Below are 11,567 nucleotides of genomic sequence, written 5' to 3'. Positions count from 1 at the left end.
CACCTTGGTATGCACCTTGGTATAGGTAGGTATGCAGTGTAATAGGTAAATATAAGTCTGCAAAAATTTGTCGTACAGGAGGCACACAAGCAGTTATCCTAGCCTGCCATATTTAAATGCCACTAAATTAGCACTTACGATCCTTAAAGATGATTGCCTTCGTGCGAGAAACGGATTCTTGTTCGTCTTGAACTAAAGCGGGAAGCAGGAAATAGCAGTTAGTAATATGTAATGTATTCAATTCAATATTTAGTATTCATCATCATCATCATCATTTCAGCCATAGGACGTCCACTGCTGAACATAGGCCTCCCCTAATGCTTTCCACGTTGATCGATTGGTAGCAGCCTGCATCCAGCGCTTCCCTGCTACCTTTAAGATGTCGTCAGTCCACCTTGTAGGTGGACGTCCCACGCTGCGTTTTCCGGGACGCGGCCTCCATTCCAGAACCTTGCTGCCCCATCGGCCGTCAGTTCTGCGTACTATATGCCCTGCCCATATTTAGTATTGAGACTGCAAAACTGATAGCTCGATAGGTAATCATACTTTACTTGTTTAGAATGGCTACGTATCTTACTTTCTAACGTTAGGTGCTCAGATCATAGAAGGGAAGTTATGTGGTACACGATGATGCGTGAGATTATTTTAAAATGCAAATTCTTAAACTAGTATCCAAAGTATGTAGGTACCTACATTATTTCTAAAAACTTTATCCTTGAAACATCTTTGATTAGTATTAGCCCATCAATAAGGTACCCCAAAAATACGATGGATTAACCATCTAATATTGCAATATACTGGTAATTCTGAAATAGAACATTTGTTTATAGGTACAGTAAAATAAATGTATTTCTTTCAATGGACACTCGATTTCAGATGATAACGACACTGACACCATTAGGCGATTGTAGACATCGATAAATATATACTTGAGTGCTGTCAAGGACTGGCAGTAACTTAGTAGCTAGAGTACTTAGTAATTTGACGATTGGGATTATCTATTAAACAAACAATGTAAACGCCTGGTCGTTTGAACTAGACGTCTTAGGATTATATTCCTGGAGGAGAATAGTCCCGTATTCCTAGATCAGGACATTTTTTTATGCATAACAAGGCAGGTATTTACATAAATCCTACAAGGCAATGGACCTTATTGTTGAACCGCTGATTGACCAGGATAAAACTCTACAATCTTATGAAAATAAGCACAAAGAATATTTACATTTTTTTGTTTAATTACATTTTTAACTGTCACTTACTTTCTATGAAATGTTTATTAGTCAAAAATAGCTTAACACCTTTCCTCTTTGCCCTACTCTCCCCAAGCATTCTATTAGGTGACAGATATGGGATAACATCACAGATATCGACTAAAGTCCTTTAATCGATATCTTCCAATAAACATAAAGGCAGACTTTATCTGCGTTTATGTTTATTGCCAAATAGTATATCATGGCTTAGTGCATAATACGCATTAAAATGTTCTGTTGTATACAGCCGATATAGGTTCAATGTTCAAAAAGCTATGCTAAAAAATAAAATACGTCAAGTATGTAACATAATAATTTATTTTATATACTTTTTATATCCTTAAACGTTTTATGTACATCAACATCAAATGCCAAGAACAACATCTACTCGTATTAAAGATACACAAGAGCACAACAGTTCAGTAACGGATTTATACATATAATATACTTTATAAGGTGATACACAGTACATAGTAATATCTTTGCAAGTCTACGCCTGCGCGCAGGCTGAACCAACGAACGATTACATAGAAAATTCGATATAATTTATAATATTTATGAAGTACATATTGACCGTCGATAAAATTACATTGGTCATGATTTAGTGAGTTTACGTTACAGTTACAGTTATTAGGAATATTAACAATTGAATGCGTGGGCGAAGTTTAATGGAGTAGACAATGATACATTTTAGATAATTAAGCTTTTGCTTTCATTTATTTATATATTTATATTATTTTCCCTATAGAAACTGAAAATAACATTTCGATACCTCTGGGCTCAAAGGTCGTAAAGGACAAAGTATGACTTTTCAGGAGAAGCAAAAAACGATTTTTTATTTTTTTATTCGACAGTAACTTTTTTGTTTTTCGAGCTATTAAAATATGACCTAAGAGTAAAGTGCTTAGAATTCACAGCATTTTCCGAAGAGGTATTGAAAAATTGGACTAGAGCTTTATTTACTGAGATAGATTTCCTTTACGCCCTCAAAATTACATTAAAAAGACCTTTACGCCCCTCAAATATTAGTCCTAGGCAAGTTGCTCAGGACGTAAGTCTATTTTTATTTTACAAAACTACAAAACCAAGGTAATAAATGACAATTTACATAGTTTTATAGGTTTTCATAGGTCGTAAACGGAACATCCAGGTAAGGTATTATGCAAGGAAAAATTTATAATTTAGCTTAAATATTTAATGTTTTATGGTATTTGATATGTAATATACCATTTCTTCACATATTTAAATGAATTATGTTTGTTTTTAATGAAATAAAATGATTTTTCGTAGCTTCATAATTTAATGCACACAATTTTAGAAACTATTTGAGCAGAAGTTTTGATATCTTCGAACTAGAAGATACCATTTCCGATATAAGAGCGAATTTAGAAAATAAATATTATGACGCTTTTAAATAAAACTTCTTAAATGTCTACTTTTTACGAAAAGCCGAAACCAATTTGATTTTATTTATTTATTTCATCATTATTAATTTTTCGAAAAACTACAAATGGCGGACTTAATTCCATAGGGCAGTCTATCAACCAGTTGACCTTATGATAATGCAGATAAGATAGAATTATTAAGGACAAAGGAAAACCAAACTAGTTATTCTAAATTCTAAATAGATTAAACATTATTATTCATAGTAGCTAGAAATTATGTTATTGTACTTGGTACAAAAGTAGAAAGGTTAGGTAAGTAATATTACAAGTAGGAAGTTTTTCATTCCAGTAAAGTACATCCACTTACTTTACTCCTACATATCTAATACCGTTTTTAAAAGCCAATTATTTTGTAGTATAAAAATATAACTTCGAAAAAAGTGCATTCACGCTTTTTAGTAGATTGAAGTCTCAACTGACACTATATTATCCCATGTTGTGTAAATATTTTTCCTGCTAGTTATATTTTATTAGCTGATCCAAATAACTTTAGAAACTATACCTACTTATTTATTATAATTATTACAGTCAAAACTCAAAAGTGGTTTTGACCGAGGGCGTTAGTCAAAATTACTAGGAAATCATTAAAAACAATTGTAAAATGTAGCATGTTTGTGATTTGTGCATACAAAATAATGACACCTTACGGCCGGTTCACACATGTCTCCGTTTTACTGTTCCGTTTTATGTTATTGTACTTGACGAAAAAAAAACGTACACGATAAAACGAAACAGTAAAACGGAGACATGCGTGAACCGGCCGTTGAGGTACTACAGTAAGGTGACTTTTTTTTCATAATATTCTTAACAAATGTAACTTTTTCATTTTTTCAATTTTTATGATGACTATCCTACCTTAATTAGGTAATACGTTATTTTATAGCATGTTTTCATTTTCTTAAATCATCTTTTAAAATTATCTTTTTCCCTGACAAATACCTAGTCTCTAGTAATATGAGAAATAATAAAAAGTAACATTACTTTACCCGATGTGGGTAGATTTCATCATTTTATATGTACAAATCACATAAATGTTACACTCTAAAATAGTTTTATTACATATTTTTTATGATTTTTTATTTCTTTCGTTTGTTCCAAACGCACATACTTAAATACAATAAGAAACATCTAATAAATTTACCTTTTCAGTTATTTTAATATCCTCTCTTTGTAGATTTTTAAAATATTTGTTTAGATTATCTAAGGGCGTAAAGGACAAATTATTTAGACTTTGGTATGAAAATGTTAGGTTATACGCCCAAAAATGTGTGTTTACTTGTTCTTTACTACCATAGTAACTGTACTAAAAAATCAAATGTTATTTACATCCCAATTTTCACGATGAATTCTGTTTAGCTTATCAAAAATGATGGGTCGTAAAGGCACTTTTTTTGGGATTTTCGACAAACTAAATATACAGATCGATAGAGAATGAAATTCTGAGTAAAACTGTATAAATAACTCATTTTCGGTATTTTGTCCTTTACGACCTTTGAGCCCAGAGGTATCGATTTGGTCTACCATTATATTCGCCGCAAGTAATATTAATTTAGTGTAAGGTTTTATAGAAAATCTCTGCAAGCAGACTATTAGCCATATCAATGTTATAGGCTAAATAGTCTCAAGATAGTCGTAGTGCAAAAAAAGTTTTGGGAATATTATGCTTTATCACGTCTAAGGAATTAATTAACTGCCTTACAGTAATCCACTTCTTATTACTTTAATAGCGCGATAATATTTATGTTTCGTAATATTTCATCACCTATTTACCTCACCTTACGTTTTAGGGAAAGTCGTGTCGGTATTTTTTGTTAAAAAGGGCTTAATGTGGCCGCAATATTAGACAGGACAATTTGGCTCAGTATTATCTGGTAATGAGAACTGGCGAGCGCGGCCGAGTCCGATGGACATCGCGCACGTGAACACCTGCCTTTTATCACGCATGTCACATCTGACGCTCAAGGGCGAGTACTCACAATCGGAAAAACGACAATAAAGCGGTCCTTATCATTGGACGTTTTGTCTCATAGGTGCACGGCATACTTTTATTTTTAAGGACAGCAAATTAAGGTATATCTTTTTGTTGATAAATTTTAAAAGCGAATTGATATAGGTATGTGGTTTTAAATATTAACTGATTTCCGTAGTTTCGCTCGCTCGCTCGTTTCAGCCGAAAGACGTCCACTGCTGGACAAAGGCCTCCCCCAAGGATTTCCACAAAGTCCGGTCCTGCGCCGCTCGCATCCAGGCACCTCCCGCGACCTTCACCAGATCGTCGGTCCACCTAGTGGGAGGCCTGCCCACGCTACGTCTTCCGGCTCGTGGTCGCCACTCAAGAACTTTTCTGCCCCAGCGGCCATCAGGCCGTAGTTTAGTTATGGAAATTTAAAACTACTTCAATATCTTCATTGTCACGTAAATAAAGACAAAGAAGACAACAGAAAATTAATTATCTTAGCAAAATCGTTAAAATTATTTATGATATTAATAAATTGTGAAACTAATTACACTACCTACTTAGCATTTATTGCTGGAACTGTCACGAACAGATAACACAGAATTTTATATCTTCAGATCGATATCGATACCTCGATACGATCGATAAAACAAAGTGACTCGCGTGTTTTAAAAAGCAATTTTCATTCAAAATGTCACTTTGAACAAGAGTTTAAAATAAAAATAAAAGTGATAAAAACATAATATTATCGTCTGTTGTTACTAAGAATATTACTCAAAACAACTTCGCCCAGCACAGAAGGACCACTACCCATCTCTTTCACAACTACAAATTAGTGAACACTAGAAAGGGACACGAGACCACACTATACAATAGAATAATACATATAGAACATTTTTAAGAGAATTTGAAGTGTTTTCTCGATGTTCTTTCGATTTGAAGGCTTTTTGTACCTTTTAAATGCCAATCTATATTATTGATACTGAAATCTCGACGCATATAGCAGTTAACTAGTTTGTTAGGTAGAATTCTTAATTAGTATTGCCATCTTTATTATGATACACAAGTGTAAAGGAGCAAGCAACATAATTGTTATTCCGAAATAGTGACTGAGAAATACATAGTTACTGTTTGCAGACACATATCGATAATATAGATCGCAATAAAATCGTTTAGTGACAACTTTCACAATGATATCTCCACATCCTCATTACGACTTATAGGTACATGAGTTTAAGACCCGATAATAATAAATTATTGCCAAGATTCAAATCACATTTACATAAAATGATATCGTTCTCAGTACGTCTGCTTCAAAGACAAAGCATTTGGATTACATATTCACAATACAAAACAATCGCACAACTAATATATTACGCCGCCGAACTAAATCTAAAAACCGTATCACCAAGAGGCGGGGAACTAACATAGTGTTGCTAGGTACTATCGGGGACTCTTCCGCCTGACCACTTTGTAGAAATTTTAGCGTAAGCGCATCGCTCCGGTCACGTGCTCACCCCGTCTCTAATTGGTTACGCATTTTACTATATTTTTACTACGACCAATAAGAGACAATCAGGGCTTAGGTTGCAATACGAAATACCATTGTGCACTTTATTGTCATACGGTTAAGGTTTAAAACGAAATGTTTCTTTTTCTTCAATCTTTCTTAGTTTTAGGCTGAGTTGCACCACCTAACTTTGACCGTAGCTATAACGGTAACCGGAGCTTTTTGTATGGAGTTTAACAGATTTTTGACGTTTGTCAAAGTTAAAGTAAGATGGTGCAACTCAGCTTTGGAATTTTAATAATAGAATTTGGTTACAAACAAATAGATAATATGTATTTTTTTTATATTGTATTTTTATACGAGGTCTGTCTGCTTTTTGCTTTGGCGAACTGTCGACATATTCTCTCCTTTGTTTTTTGTGAAGTTTTGTGATCCCTAACCGATTGATTTTGTTTTGTGTTGACCCGTGCTAGTAATTGGACTGTTTGATTGCCTTTTTATTGACCTCCGCGCGATTACTGAATCATGGCCTCTCAAAATAATTCTTAATTCTTATATTTAATTACAAACTTATCTATCTATACATTGTTAACTGTTTAAGTATTATTTAGTTTGAAGTTTAATTTTTATTGATTTAAAACCTTGTGTAAAGACACTTAATGTGCAATAAAAAAATTAATTTGAAATAAAACTAACTTAATATTATAATATTTATAATAACCAATTACCTGGATCATTGCTACCTAGTTACAATATTTGTATTAAATTGTAATAACGTAGATAAGTGTTTCTTTTAAACGGAAAACAAAAGTTGCTAATGTATTAAAAATAAATAGAAACCTATTATAGGTTTTTATTTACATTCAAGGATTTAAGAAAGTTATTATGTAGCCAATAATTGTTTTTAAGCCACAAATATTCCTTAACTATTTCCTAATTAATTCAATAACATATAGTTTATAAATTATAAGTTCCGAATAAATTAAATACCTATTAAACAAGTAAAATTCGAAAGTGACTGTATGATTTTGCATTTCTCGCCTTAACTAGCTAAACTAATATCATGAGATTTACAATCTTAATATCAACAATAATTATAGAAAGGGCTACTTTTTTCTCAGGAAATTGCACAGTTACCTCGGAATGTGCGATAGCAATTTTGTGACCCGAGCGGGCAATCGCTAGTAATTTTTACACGAAGCCCCATATAATATTTTGTAGCGATTCTTTATTGGGTTTCAAATTTACTAAAATGCGATGTTGCCAAACGAGCGCTACGGATGCGGGTAAGCTAAGCAATACTCAATCCTAAACGCTTTACATAGAGCTTGGTTTGCTAGGGCAAACATCTACAGTGGTGCGCCGACGCTGCTTAGACCCGAAACATGAATGAATGGGGGCGTAGCTTAATCGAGCGTGTGTGTGCAAACAATTTAGGCCCTTAAGGTGTCAAGGCGTCCGAGTCCCCGATAGTACCTATTTATTTTCGACGATAATAGTTGAAATAAAAATATATTTTCTACTAAATATTTCACTTCCTATTCGGAATAAAACTTTTATTTGCACAATGGCCTACTGTGTGCCTGTTACTTAATCGTAATAATTAAAGACTTAGTTTTCTGTCATGACTATTGGCATGGCATTGAGAACAGTTGAAATGATACTGCTTGAACAGTGGAAATATTATAGATGTATCATCGATGTTTTAGATATCTCCTTATCGCGGGATACTTAGCAACACTACTTCAGACGCCATAGAACTTTCACCGACAACCACCGAAAAACGATAATTTAAAGCAGCCACCGGTTATTCGTACAATACTTAGAAATAGCTTAACCTATATTAAAATTCTCAAGTCTAATATGCACACAATATTTTACTATTTTTAGGTAATGTTAGGCGCTGTGGGACTCATCTGAAAAATGTGTATGAAATATACGAGGACCAATAAGACTTGAGAATGCTAAAATTGTATACCAAGAATCTATATTCGAGTGTAACTCGGCCTTATTACACAAGAAATAATTATTAATAACATATTAATGACGTTATAAAAATATAATTATATGGAAAAATATTCATTACACTGCACAAAACATAATAAGAATAGTCAACAATCCATAATGATGAATTCGATAGTTACCTATTTAGGTAGCTATCAAATACATTTTACAGGTTAATTTATTGCCATTTCTAATGAAATAAATACAGAAAGCATAGTTATTCTTAGTCGGTAACTTTTTTATAGCTACGTGGCTAAATTATATTTATTCGGTGACCACAGTGTGTGACAAAGACTAGCTATGTTACTAGACTAAGGTCTGGCGTTTGCCAATCAATTCATCACCGGATCGGCATCGCATCGCATCGCCTGGCATAGTTACAGATAGAACATATTTCAATCAGTACAAGCAATTACTTGCTGTATGATATGTGTAAATCTTTGGTAGAAATGTATTTTTTTAAGTTAAGGTGACTGCTACTGCGGCATGTGATATTCATTTTAAACTCGGGCCGATATGTTCCCGGATTGAGGTCCTGTGACATTTTTGAATGAGTATGAGATCACGGCTCTATACGTTTCATCATGTATGTTTATCGTATGTGTTCACGTTGCTCACAAGGCGATACGATGCGGTTTCGATTCCAGGGTTGCTGTGTGTATCAATCATAATACATCACGTACGGCAAGTCAGATATGAAATTGCCAAAAATAATAAAATAATAATAAGTTACCCTATACCTAAGCCTGAAACAAACTGGGGACCGTCGCACCGTATGAAAACCTCAAACAGCGCGCTAATAAAACGACAGCTCCTAGCACTTACTAAATAACATGCACGCACGAGCATTACAAAGCACTAATAAAACAGACGCAAAATATTTTACACCTTTAAATCCATATAATAAGGTTCATTTTTACAAAGCCAATAAATTTTAATGACAAAAGTATAGCTTATATGAGGAAGTTGGTAAGGGACACTTAAATTAATGTGAGATATGACAAGTCATTATGAAATTATACATAATTGTACAATCGAAACAAGGTACAATTTATACAATTCTACAATCAGTTTCAATTTGCTATACGTTATGTTTTTGTAAATAAATATTTTAGAACTCTTTGAATATTTAGGAATAATTTTCTGATATTTAATTTCTATAAGTAATAAATATTTATTTTCATAAATAATTAGTTTCAAAGCGTTTTATTTCATAATATGGCGTAGCATTTCAACTATAATAATTACCTTATATTCTCGTAAGCCGCAGCTTCTTTATTATGCCTATTACGTCTTTTATACTCCATTCCAATTACAGCTACATTGATTATACTTGGATTTTAATCGTCAATTGGGAGATTTTGTCTTAAGGTTTTTTCTTATGAGCATAGAATTATAGTGTGTAATAAGTTTTTGAAATTACTTGTATTGAATACGTTACATGTCTCATATCAGCAATCATCAATATTGATGCGATAATGTATGGAAATAGCACTGCACGTATCAGCTTGAATCTATTCTTTGATGGCGTAACCTCATATTATGCAACACCCTTGCAACTAAATCTATTAATCGTCTACATAAATATTAAACCACTGGACGGGAATCAAGAAACATAAAATATCGATACTATCCAATTTAAAAATATGCTTTAATCCTAACCAACTTACTGAGCAAGTAACCGGCCAAATATAAAGGGATCTGATGCGATCGTCGCGCGTAAAATATCATATCAGCTATGTGATTGACGACAGGTAGTTTGAAATTAGTGGTTTAGTGGTGGTAGCTTAATATCAATAAAAAAACAAAGTAGGCATAAAAAGAAAATCAATTTCATAAAGCACCAATTTTACTGAAACGCTATTTTGCTTTTATTTATCTCAGCAAAATCTAAATTCGACAATAAGAGTATTAGCCATTAAAAAGGGTTTTTAGGTGTCATTAATTAGTTTGTTTTTAAACAAAGATTTTTAGTTACATAATACATAACAGTAGTAAGGATACTGACTCGAGTATATTTTGACTAAGCTAGCGAGAACCTATTACATTTTTCTTATACGGAATATGCCACTAAAATGATTAACATTTATTTTTACAAATCATACAGGTGACTTTTATTACATTTTCACGTTTACCATAGTTTTATAACTTTCACGAACACTCACATAACGTACATTAGGTAACCAGTTACCACGTGAACTAAAATATGCTACGACCAATAACATCTATCTTTAGCCTCTAATTTTATTGCAGACATTTATATGTTTCTCACTCAATACACATTTAGATATCCAAGTATTAAATTATAACTATTGTCTTGTGTAGATTAAAATACTTTAATTATATTAACAGGTGTTTCTACTTGTGTGTCTAAATAACAGTGTGATGTGGCAGCAATGAGGACTACCGCGTTTGTGATCACCAGTTGGCGCTACTATAGCGTGACAGAATTTTATTCGCTAGTGGCGCCAGCTGGTGAGCAAAAATGCGATGGACCTAATGAGGGTTTTCGCGAATGAAAAATCCGCCAGATGGCAATACGTAGACGCGAGGTCCAAATGCTGCATGATTGGTTATTTTTGACATGACATTGACAGATATGTCAAAATCCACCACCAAACCCCACATCTACGTCCCGCCATCTAGCGGATCTTTCATTCGCGAAAACCCTCATTGAACTAAACCGCATTATACTAACAAATGACGATCGCTCGCACACAACTAATATCAAAGGGAAGGTGAATTGAGGAATTTTCTACTACGATGTTATTTGATAACATACCCTGATTTTTACGTGCGAATTATCAACTTGAATTGACAGTGTTGTATAAAAAAATTAGAATCAAAGTCGTTGGTCAGATGAATCTTGTCAATTTCTAGATAGTATTGTAATCGTAAGTATATTTCATCTACTTTGTGGTTTAGGCACAGTGCTATTAATAATTTAACGCTACGTTTTTCTGTAATATTTACCACGCGATATTCATACAGGTTCATTCATTAAATCGATAAATAACAAACAAATACGGCTACATCAATTCCAAGGCGAGAATCTAGAATAGTATTCAGTCGGCGGCCGATCTACATTAAAAATAATCTTAGTGTATCTAAGTCGACGACAGTATGATGATTGAATGATCGTGACAGTACGCTCAATCCTCAATGGATTTTGAATCTTAACACTGCGACATAAATTCCATCGGAGTTATTCGTAGGGTTAAGCTTTGAAATTTTACAGACGACGGCAAATCAAACTAAACACTGTGATATCATCATCATCATCATTAGCCATAGGACGTCCACTGTCCACAATGGCCGGTTGGTGGCGGCCTGCATCCGGCGCCTTCCTGCTACCTTTATGAGGTCGTCAGTCCACCTTGTGGTTGCTGTGATATTTTATG

Source organism: Ostrinia nubilalis, chromosome 11 (assembly GCF_963855985.1).
Source record: "Ostrinia nubilalis chromosome 11, ilOstNubi1.1, whole genome shotgun sequence".
Taxonomy (NCBI): Eukaryota; Metazoa; Arthropoda; class Insecta; order Lepidoptera; family Crambidae; genus Ostrinia; species Ostrinia nubilalis.
This window is presented reverse-complemented; position numbering follows the sequence as displayed.